The 12,461-nt window shown below is 42.4% G+C and overlaps 1 long non-coding RNA gene across 1 annotated transcript; it reads left to right on the top strand.

The window, feature by feature from the left end:
• Nucleotides 1-10,924: 10,924 nt before the first annotated feature.
• On the top strand, nt 10,925-12,194 carry LOC123099887 (uncharacterized). The gene is made up of 3 exons (XR_006448283.1): nt 10,925-11,547; nt 11,635-11,733; nt 11,844-12,194. It is a non-coding gene; the product is annotated as an uncharacterized lncRNA (long non-coding RNA).
• Nucleotides 12,195-12,461: the final 267 nt, after the last annotated feature.

Here is a 12,461-nt window from a genome sequence, read left to right as displayed (position 1 = left end):
GTTGGTGATGTTCTAGGATAAAGAGTTGATAAGAAATTAAATGTTATTCATTAAGCTAGTAAAACTCTAGACAGTGCTCAACAAAATTATGCTACTACTGAAAAAGAATTCTTAGCAGTGGTGTTTGCTTGTGATAAATTCAGATCTTACATTGTTAATTCTAAAGTAATTGTTCACACCGATCATCCCGCTATTAAATATCTTATGGAAAATAAAGATGCTAAACCTAGACTCATTAGGTGGATTGTCTTGCTGCAAGAATTTGACTTACATATCATTGATAGAAAGGGAGCTGAGAACCCCGTGACTAATAACTTTTCTAGGCTAGAATATATTCTTGATGACCCACAACCTATTAATGATAGTTTTCCTGATGAACAATTAGTTGCAATAAATGTTTCTCATAACACTCCTTGGTATGCTAGACTATGCAATATACCACCTAGCTTCACATAACAACAAAAGAAAAAATTCTTCTATGATTTAAGACATTAGTTTTGGGATGACCCACATCTTTATAAAGGATTAGATGGTATTATTAGACGTTGTGTACCCGAGCATGAACAGGGACAAATCCTACGGAAATGACACTCCAAAGCTTATGGAGGGCATCATGCAGGAGATAGAACTGCTCACAAGGTATTGCAATCCGGATTTTATTGGCCTACTCTCTTCAACGATGCCCGTAAGTTTGTTTTATCTTGTGATGAATGTCAAAGAATTGGTAATATTGGCAAGCTCAGGAAATGCCTATGAATTATTCTCTTGCTGTTGAACCATTTGATGTTTGGGATTTTGATTATATTTTGGTTGCTGTTGATTATGTTACTAAGTGGGTAGAATCTATTCCAACTAGTAGTGCTCATCATAACACCTCTATTAAAATGAAGGAAGTTATTTTCCCAAGGTTTGGAGTCCCAAGATATTTAATGACTGATGGTGGTTCGCACTTTATTCATGGTGGCTTCCGTAAAATGCTTGCTAAGTATGATGTTAACCATAGAATTGCATCACCTTATCATCCTCGGTCTATTGGTCAAGTAGAACATAGCAATAGAGAAATAAAATTAATTTTACAAAAGATTCTCAATAGGTCCCAAAAGAATTGATCTAAGAAATTAGATGATGCACTTTGAGCTTATAGAACAGCTTATAGAATCCTATGGGTATGTCTCCTTATAAAATGGTTTATGGAAAAGCTTGTCATTTGCCACTTGAGTTAGAGCATATAGCATATTGGGCAATTAAAGAACTCAACTATGATTTCAAACTTGCCGGTGAAAATAGGTTATTTGATATTAGCTCACTAGATGAATGGCCAACCCAAGCTTAAGAAAATGCCAAGTTTTTTAAATAAAAAGTTAAAAGATGGCATGATAAAAGAATCCAAAAGCGTGAGTTCAAACTTGGAGAATATGTTCTTTTGTACAACTCTCGTTTCAAATTCTTTGCAGGAAAACTCCTCTCCAAATGGGAAGGACCCTATGTTATTGAGGAGGTTTATCGATCGGGAGCCATCAAAATAAATAATGCCAAAGGTACTAACCCGAAGGTTGTCAATGGGCAAAGAATAAAACATTATATCTTAGGTACGCCCATTAACGTTGAAAGCAATATTTTCCTAACTATGACATAGGAAGAACACATAAAGGTAACATTCTGGAACACTCCAGAATCTTGAAAAAGAGGAGGTACGTGATACGGTAAGTAAGCGGACTCCTAAAAATCCGCAAAAATATTTTTTGTCAGTTTTGGAATATTTAAAAAATTAGGAAAATAAGAAACTATCAGGAAGGTGACCCTGGTGGGCACAAGCCACCAGGGCGCGTCTGGCTTGCCAGGCGTGCCCAGGTGGGTTGTGCCCACCTCGGGTACCTTTGGGACTCCATTTTTCTTCAGTTTGCTTGTTTCCCAAGGTAAAAATATTTATATATCCCTCGAACCTATTGACCACCGTATCATAGAGAAATCTTCTGTTTTATTTTCTTGCTGTTTTCGGTCAGATCTGTTAAGCCAGGCAGCATGTCTTCTCCCTCCTTCAAGAACGTAGAGGAGGATGCTTAGTTGATGAAGATCGAGCTGAAGAGAGAGGAGCCCAAAGAACCTCTCGAAGGGGGCAAGAGCAAGGAGGCCATCAGAGATCAAGCGCCGGTGGTCGAGCAAGCCCTGCTGGCCAAGGAGGAAGAAGATATCCTTAATCCTTACTATGCTCATCTTACCCCTACTAATATTGAAGCCTTTCGGATCATTGAAACGGTTCGTGTGCAAAATAAATATCTCACTCGTGAAAATATTCTGTTGCAGGAGCATATCATCGCCCTCCGGAGTGTTATCCGTAGATTGGAGAATCTTTTGATCATGAAGGATAACATTGCTACTTCATCACCACCACCTCCTTCTTCATCACCAAAAGAAACTTGAGTATCGGTATGGGCACTCCCCTTGGCTTGTGCCAAGCTTGGGGGAGGTGCCTCGGTATTGTATCACCTCCACTATCTTTTGCCTTTACTTTTCTTAGTTCGATCTGTAGTTATCTTTTGCTTTAGATGAATAAAAGTTATTTCGATCCTTTCTTTTTGAGAGTTTGCTTCTATCCTTGTAATCGTGTGCGAGATATATAATAAAGTTTAGTTTGAGTTTTGCTTTCTTTACTTTCATGTTTCAATGAAAAGAAAGGAAATAAATGAAAAGGATCATATGCTATTCTTATGGTAAGGAATGACATCACATAAGGAAGAGTATAAGTAGAAAATTTTATTGGAGATTTACAAACATAGCATTGGTCAATCATGCAATTCATGAAAGAATTAATAAGGGAAGAGAAGATTTAGATGCAAATACACTATCTTGGACATCTTTTATGATTGTGAGCCCCCATCAAATTATTTTATGCCAAAATTGTTGACGTTGGGCAAGGAAGACAACGTAATGATTTATGTTTGTTCATATCCACATAGAAGTTATATTGTCATAGATCTTTTAACATGTGGTGCTTGCCCCTATCTTTGCTAGCCAAAAATTCCGCACTAAGTAGAGATACTAGTTGTGCATCCGAAAACCCTTAAACACAAATCTTATTTTGAGAGTCCACCATACCTACCTATGGATTGAGTAAGATCCTTCAAGTAAGTTATCATCGGTGCAATAAGGCAATAAAAATTGCTTCTAAAAGTGTTAGATCATTTAGTGTATGAGAAAATTGAGCGTTGTACGAACTTGTGATGGCAAAAAATAAAAGCGACAGACTTCATAATAAAGGTTGCTATCATAAGGGGCAATATAACGTGGCGTTCTTTTGCAATAAGAGATTGAGCATACAAATAAAAAGCACATGGCAACCTCTCCTTCCCTCCGTGAAGGGCCTATGTTTTACTTTTATGTATTTACTTTTATGCAAGAGTCAAAGTTTTTCTCTCTATTCCTTTTTATTTTCTACTTTGGCAAGCATCATGTGGTGAGGACAGATCTAGGCACATATATCCAGTTGGATATGGGTGGCATGAGTTATTATTGTTGACATCACCCTTGAGGTGAATACGTTGGGAGGCAAAACTATAAGCTCCTATCTTTCAATGTGTCCGGTTGAAGCATTTTGCTCATGTGTATGCGGTGAGTACGTGTTAGCAATCATAGAAGACTATGATGGTTGAGTATGTGGACTTGCCTAATGGCTCCGATACGTGACCCTTCCTGAAAAGATGATGAATTGTAGTTGCAAAGTTGACTGAGAACATAGTTAGTTGGTTTCCAATAGAGTGTATGTTTTATACTTCGATGTTGTGATGAATTGTTACTTATTCATGAGAAGTCTATGATAAAAGTTTTATGTTAAAGTTTGTTGCTGTTATAATAACTTACATGATGCTTCTATGTCCGTATTTTGTTTTTATCGACACCTCTCTCCCTCTAAGCATGTGGACATGTTCTTCGCTTTCGGTTTTCGCTTGAGGACAAGCGAGGTCTAAGCTTGGGGGAGTTGATACGTCCATTTTTCATCGTGTTTACCTACTGTTATTTATATTGTTTTTATGTATAATAATGCTTTTTGGAGTATTTCTAATGCCTTTTCTCTCATAATATGCAAGATACACACAAAGAGGGAGAATACCGGCAGCTGGAATTCTGGACCTGAAAAAGCTACGTCAGGCTACCTATTCTGCACAACTACAAATGAGCTGAAACATTACGAGGAGTTTTTATGGAATATATAAGATATATTGGAGCCAAAAAGTACCAGAGGGGTGACACCAGGTGAGCATAACCCACCGGGGCGCGCCAGGAGGCCCAGGCGCCCCCTGGTGGGTTGTGCCCTCCTCGGCCCACCTCCGGTGCCCCTCATCCGGTATATAAGTGATTTTGACCTAGAAAAATAAGGGGAGGAATTTTGAGACGAAGCGCCGCCGTCTCCAGGCGGAACTTGTGTAGGAGCACTTTTTCCCTCCGGCAGAGCGATTTTGCCGGGGGAACTTCCCTCCTGGAGGGGTAAATCATCGTCATCATCATCACCAACAACTCTCCCATCTTGGGGAGGGCAATCTCCATCAATATCTTCAACACCCCCATCTCCTCTAGTAATGCCCAATATGCAACTATACTCCACACGTGTTGAGGCAGGACTTGGGGCATAAGCGCATATTGGTATGGTCGCAAGACTGGTTGTATCTTTGCGCATCTCATGTACTGAATAGATAGAATATGAGCTTTCGCTTATGATCGCCACAATGTCACACAAATATCATCAATTAATACAATCCTTCAAGAGGAAAAGCAGGGTCCGACTACGGACAAAACACAAACGATAAAAGAGACAACCACCCAAGCTAGACCCCGACCGACCCAACTAGTCGCTACTACTGATCGTCTGGATAGGTGACGTAGAATCGCGCACGATCCTCGTCAAACTACCACTAGAGCTCAGTGGCATCTCTTGTGTCTGACTCAAAGGTACCTGCAACTGTGTTTGTAGTAATCTGTGAGCCACGGAGACTCATCAATTATATCACCCACGGTGTCAAAAATAACAAAGCTTAAGGTAGGAATGGCATGGTTAAGTGTTGAGGTTGCAGCAAGCACTAAGCATTTGTATGGTGGCTAACTTACAAATACCAGAATTAGATGAGAAACTACGCATACGGTCGCAAACTAGTAATGATCAAGAAGTGATCCTGAGCTACATACATTCAATCATAACCCTGCCGTATTCTCTTCCCGAACTTCGTCGAAAAGAGATGATCACGTTTACACACATGGTTGGTGTATTTTAATCGAGTTTAGTGTCAAGTTCACTACCACCAGATATCAAAAACTCCCATCTGCCACATAACCGCGGGCACGGCTTTCGAAAGATCAAACCCTGCAGGGGTCTCCCAACTTAGTCCATCACAAACTCTCACGATCCACGGAGGAAAAACCTCCTTCTGGGACAACCCGATCAAGCTCGAAATCCCGGTTCACAAGACATTTCGACAATGGTAAAACAAAACCAGCAAGACCTCCAGACGTGCCGACACCCCGATAGGAGCCACACATATCTCATCTCAGGCCATGATCGGATGGGACAAGCTACGAGTAGAACCTATCATTGAGTTTCCGCGTGGTGGCCCCGCAGGCTTCCCGGTTTGGACCAACACTCATGAGGAGCACTAGCCCGGGTTGTTGATTAAGAATTCTCGGGTTAATTACTCCCTATGCAAATTTCATTCAAAAAGAACTGTCAAGGGGGGCCCATAAACCCCGACCGTGTTAGGAACGCAAAATCAAGGAACATAACACCGGTATGACGGAAACTAAGGCGGCAAGAGTGGAACAAAACACCAAGCAAAAGGCCAAGCCTTCCACCCTTTCCCAAGTATATAGATGCATTAATTAAATAAGAGATATTGTGATATCCCAACATATCCATGTCCCAACATGGAACATCCTGTACTGCACCTGCAACTAGCAATGCTATAAGAGGCATTGAGCAAGTGGGAACATTGCCAAACAACGGTTTGCTAGGCAGGTGGGTTAGAGGTTTGTCATGGCAATTTAGGAGGCTTGATAAACAAGTGGTAGGTAGCGCGACATAGCGATAGCAACGAGCAACTAGCAACCAAAGATAGTAGTGATAACGGGGGTAATGATCATCTTGCCTGCAATGTTCTCACTGGTATCGAATCCTTGCTCCTCGTTAATGTACTCGACAGGGTCCTCGGACTCGAACTCGTCTCCCAAAACTACCCAAAGAAATACAAGCATACAATAAACAACCACTCATGGCATGGAAAGAACATGTTCTACATGCAAAACTACCAAGGATGCATACGAAGAACGGTATGCACGGAGCTACGATTCTACCGGAATGAAGGGGTACGATAACGGGAAGGAAAATATGAAGGCAGGAATGATGTGGGAAAAATATTGGTAATCCAAGCATGCCACTAGAAATATTGGAAGACTTCTATTGAAATCGATATAAAGATGATCGAAAACGGATGCACGGAACTCAAACGGTGAGCAATATGATATGCAATGCAAAACTGTCAAAACAGCGACATGCCAACTTGGATGCATCACATGAATATGCAATAGGGCTTAAACATGAAATAAAAAGGTATGGAAGTGAAGTATATGACAAACACTACAAAACATGATTACTGAACTATTTCTAAAACTCACTAGAACATCACCAAAATAACATGGCAAACTGACAAATGATAAGAGTTTTAGACTTAGCAAAATAAACATGTAGAAAGTTATGCTAAAGGTTTCAGACTTGGCAAAATAAACATGGCATGGAAGAACAGATTTGAGTAGGCATGTTTGCAAGCTTGTTGCACTCCTACAATGCATTTCATAGCATGAAACAAATTCTAGCAGTAGTATGGCATGTAAAAGAGCATGTTCATGTACAAAGTTATCACATATTATATTTGCATAATTATCCACATAAATGACAAAACAACAATGTGATGTAAAATGACATGTGTGCAAACTTTCTCAAATGATGAAATGGATGCCACCAATGGATTAGTGGGACTTTTCTAGTCCAAAAACATATATAATAAAGATATGTTGCTGTAAGAAAAATGCTCACAAATGCATTTGCAAAACACTGCCAGAAATGGAAATGGACATAAATGGCAATCTGCCTAATGTGGAATGCCCAGATTTGGACATGACCAGATTTGGAAAGTCAGCCCTTCCCAGAAAGGGAATTTCAGGAAAAATATGAAAAACAATAAAGAAAAGGAGGGGCTGTGTGTTTGTATGACCAATGAGTCCTTGGTGCGAAAGTGCTTATGTGAGCCCGAGCTCACAGGCTCTCGGAATCAACACCTTTTATATATCTCGTGATCTGTGCCGTGGTGACGTGTATGATCCTCTTTGCTACTCACCGAAATAGGGCATGGCCCACAGCTCAGGTAACTCCGTGAGTTAGATATGCGGCGGATCAGACGGAGGGAGGACGAGTTGGACCGTTCCGTCAACGATTCTGTCCCCACTGAGCCGTTGCATTCATTTAAGGCAACACGGTTGCCAACTACCAATCTTCTCCGACACTACTTTTCCTCCTCTTTTTAGCTGCGGAACAAGTGAAGCGTCGGGTAGCTTGGCCGATCGATCCAGTGCGAGCATACCACCAGAATCTAGCCGGAGAGCATGTCTTCATCGTCCTCCACCACAGTATTCGAGGATCTGCCCCCGCTCATCAGGTGCCCGGAGTGCGGTGGACGGGTCTTCACCTGGATCGCTCGTTCGGGAGCGAATGATGGAGTTCGTTTCTACAAGTGCGTCAATAAAGATGTGAGTTCGATCCCATCAGTCGTTTCTGTATCTTTTTAACCGCGAGCATCCTCGAAATCTAGTTCTAATTCGAGCCCTTGCCGTTGGCGATCTGATTTTTTGTTGCTGGCTGGCATCTGCAACTACATGAGGACTAAGGAGGAGTACCTCGCAGAGCTCAGCTTCCATTTGGGGACGGCACAGCAGGCAGTCCACGGAAGCACTCAGGCGCAATCTTACCTTCACCGCAGAGTTCGTCTAGGCGAGCAGATCCGCGGCGTTGCAGCGCCCACTCAAGCGTGGAGGGCACAAACCATGGTCAACCAAGGGGGGTCGTCAGCCTCCGCGCTTCGTGTGCTTGTGTTTCTAGATGCGGCCATTCTTTTGGTGGTGGTTCTCCTGCTGCTGGCGGTGATGAAAGTAGTATTCCTACTTAGCAGATAGACGTAGGCACTGATGATGTACTAGTCCTAATCACTAGATTAGGTAGTATCAATGAAGAAGTGGTACGGTAGCTCCAGGGAATTAAATTTGTGAGGGTTATCCATGTAAGACTCATGTATTCGGTCATCTTATGAGTAATCAAGTATGTTGAATTATGGATCAATCTTTGTTCTACTTAACCAAATGATATATTTAGTATTTATCTGTAATTTCTACACTAATTGTACCTAATAGGAGGGACACGCGTAGTAGTAGACACGTGGCCGGTCACAATAAATTGTACCTACCAGCTCCAGCCGAACCTTATCTCACCCGCGCCATCCACCCCCACCCACCAACCGATCCCCATTACAGCCATTTGTTTTGCCCGTCCCGCAATCAGGTCGTCCCCCACGTGCAATCACCGGTTCGGTGCCCGCCGGCGACCCCATCCGGCGGCACAACCTTACTTGGTAAGCTCGTACTGTATTTAAGATTGATCCACTCCCTCCATGGCATAGGAGATTTGCAGAATAGAACTTCTGCTGCATTCAAAAGGGGCACCGGATCTCATATAAATCTGGATCTTCGCACAATGTTAGACTAGTTTGGATTTGTACAGCACTTGACTTGGATTTGTGACTCTGGATCCGCTCGAGTTAATGTAATTGATGGGCACCATGCGTGGAAGAATTTCTTGTTGCAGTTGTTGTGTGATTGGTATACAACTTTATATACATCTATGCTATGTATGATTCGTATCCCAGTAAGTTCCGACATTTTCCATGAAGCTCAATTTTTGTTTTCTTTGATTTAGGCATCATGTCTGACGCTGGTAGTTGCGAGGGAGCGCCAGAGGGTATGGACAAGCCAGATCCACCACTTGAGCAACAGGCACCTCCAGCCCCCTCGTCTCGGATATTACTCAAGAAAGCAGTTGAAGTAATCGATTCGTTCAATGATTACAAGAGGTGGCTCGTTACTGAAATTGGGTTTGGCGGCATGCTCAAACTTCCTTCTATTCAGAAGCTTAACCTGAAGTTCAGTGCCTGGGTTATGAGCAAGGTATCTGTTAGGCATCGGGCAATTGTTCTGTCTGAATCAAAGACGAGGATGTGCACAAGGTGTTTGGCATACCATGTGGCCATCGTAGTGTTAAAGGGCGTGATGGTTTCATTAAGCCAGAGGCAATAAGTTTCATAAAGGGCACACTAGGGATGGACAAGACTGGGGTTCATAGCCTGCGTGCTGCCGAGGAATTCCTCATGCGTGAGATAGCTGAGTCGTCCAGCAAGCTTGAGAAGGACTGCTTCCAAATTGCATTTGTCATTTTTGTGATGGGTCATGTGCTGGCACCCAGGACAAAACACGATTATGGGACTATAGATTATTGGGGAGCACTTGCGAACACAGAGAATATATCGCAATTCAATTGGTGTGAGTTTTTCCTGGATTTCTTGATCGAGGCAGTCTGCCGTTTGAAGAATGATATGATGGCCAATAATCCAAACACCAACCTTGTTGGCTGTCATCTATTTCTGCAGGTCAGATAAGTTCTTACTTGTAGTATTAATTATGCGCAAACCAGCTCTCATGCCTATCTTGTTCATAACTATGTGTGTTCAGGTCTTTTTCCTCGACAATGTGGACCTAGGAATTTTCAATAAGAAGCATAATGTCCTTCCTCGGATCAGTGAGTTTGACCAGGCCACAATTATAACGATGATTACAATGGGAACTGACTTGGGGAAGGGCCCTACTTCGTACTCAAAATGCATGGTAGCGACGACACTGATTAATTGAAAGCACAATCATTTAATTATTTTTGTTTACTTATTCACTTGCCTTTAACAATCATATGTTTTCCATCTCAGATCCGTCAGGTTAGTGATTTGTGCTATGCTCGTTGCAATTTATGTGGAGGTGTTGACGACGCCACGAATCAGGCAGCAGAAGTTGGCAAATTTCACCAGCCAACCAGTCTAAATGAGGAGCATGGAAACCAAATGAATGAGAGAGCAGGGTCATTTCATGATTCTTATTCAGTAGCAGCCAACCTCATGGATGTGCAGACACCATTACGTGTGTTGGGTCCAGTTGATTTTGCAGACCACCTACGCAACCGATACCCAAGTCTGGTAGGTGCATAATACATCTTCCATGTGTATTTGCATCACTGCTGAATATGTCTACTGGGAGTATTCATTGTTTCCACTTTTTATCTGCTGTTGTGTTCTGAAGCTGTTGTCCCTGTTCTTTCACTGCATTAGGTCAGGGATGAGTTAACATTCATGCTAAAGGAGCAGAATGCCAAGTGTCAGCGTGAAATCAACACGGCCCGAGTCAACATACAGGCAGACATGATCAAGTTTGTTGACAAAGTCATGACATCACTTAGCAATAGGTGCATTTGCTGTTTTGCCCGTGGTTTTACTGACTGCCCAGCAAGAGCAATAGCAATTGAGACATCACCAGGTGCATGAACAGCACAGTGCAATGAAGAAACTAATCCACATTTGGTTTTGCATGCACATTCAGCTGACTGAGTACTAACTTTTTATGCAGCGGACACAATGACGACTCCGGCTGGGCCAAAAATTCCAGGGGTCAGGCTAGAAATGTCTGCATGCAAAGGTGCAGAATGTTCATGTTATCATCGTTGTTGTCCTAATTGTACTTTGCAATGCGGTCATTTGAATGGAAAACCTTTACTCATGTGGTAGGAGACATGTCTAGAACCAGGGTTGCATCTGAGGTACTGCCAGATCAACAACAAAAAGGCCAAGACATGATGATGATTTGCTTGCAACACTGAAAGCGGGGATACTTCAGTTTGCAAGGCATACCATGCAGGAAATCAGCGAAAGATTTATTGATCTTCCGAATGATGGCAGCACAACTGTGTTTGGAGAAAGGACTGCTGGACTACCAGGACAGAAATATGTCCACATGCCTGGTTTTCAGACAGACCCATGGATCAGGGGTGTTGTCCCGTGCCCACCTCAGCCTTATGTTTCTCAACTACTAGAAGAGTTCTTTGCTACTGCACCGCCAGAAGTTCTTTCCAGGTGTTTATATGAATCTTTACTCGCTCAGATATTCTTTTTGTTGATTCTGTATGTGGCTGAATAAAATTTTCCCATTCACACTTATTTCATGCCCTGGAACTTCCTTGTGCATGAGAACCCAAGGTTTATACGGATCACTGGGCTAGCACTCAAACAACAATTGGTTGGAGACGTGTTAATTGATCACAAGCTCATGTCAGTCATCATCAGAAGATATTGCCAGGCTGATCAGGAAGCCGATAAACATTCCCCATACCGGACATGGAGGCACCCTCTGGAGCCAGAATTTTCAGTAAGTCCTGTGTTGTTTTTTATGAAAATTCAGTCAAAAAACATGTAATTGTTGCTGGGCGATGCTGATATATATATATGTTTGCAGAGTCTGGTTTTATCTGAACAAGTTTACTTGCATACGATGTCCATACAGAAGGCACTAGGCGCCATGGTACTGCAGTATGACATCACATCCGCTTAGCTGGTACGCCACACTAACTGTGTGTGCAATTCAGTGTTACCCCTGCCATATTTTTCATGTAGATCCATTTTGCTCATAAGTTTGCACCCATGTCCCTTTTGTCTGTATTGTAGTTCTTCACGCCGGTTCCACGACCTGAGGGATGGATTGTGATATTCTAGGACATGGTTGCCCGCGTCATATATGTCATTGATCCCATGTATAGCAAGAACAGCCAACCACTCATAACTGAGACAAGAGACGAGATCATTGCTTGGAAGCTACATGATGCGTTGCTCAATTGTTTTGCTGAGTACTATGCTGGTTGGCCAGTCAAGAAAGATGCATGGAAGCTGAAGTTCCTTGCCCTTGCGGATAGCATTTTTAATCAGTACATCAGTTATGAACTATGTCTCGAATTACAGTAAGCCATTCTTTGGTTCTAAGCATTTTTTATTCCTTCAGAAATGAAAGTGGAGCGTGCGCTGTCCACATCACACGTCACTTCGATGGGAAAAAGTTGAAGATTCCCCTTACCAAGGTTTGTTAACGAACTCGGATGTTGCACAGTACTGTCATACATTGCTTCATATTTCTACCGTTGCACAAGTCCAATACTCATTGCTCCTGCTGCTGCCGATATCCCACAACACACCATATCGAAAACAAAGCGGGAAACCCTGCATGAGTGCATGAAGTTGCAGGGCAATTTCTCGTCCCACGCGTAAGATGTATTGTGGCATCTCCTTGCA

Source organism: Triticum aestivum, chromosome 4D (assembly GCF_018294505.1).
Source record: "Triticum aestivum cultivar Chinese Spring chromosome 4D, IWGSC CS RefSeq v2.1, whole genome shotgun sequence".
Classification (NCBI taxonomy): Eukaryota; Viridiplantae; Streptophyta; class Magnoliopsida; order Poales; family Poaceae; genus Triticum; species Triticum aestivum.
The sequence above is the reverse complement of the archived record's forward strand: the minus strand, read 5'-3'. Positions and strand labels throughout refer to the sequence as shown.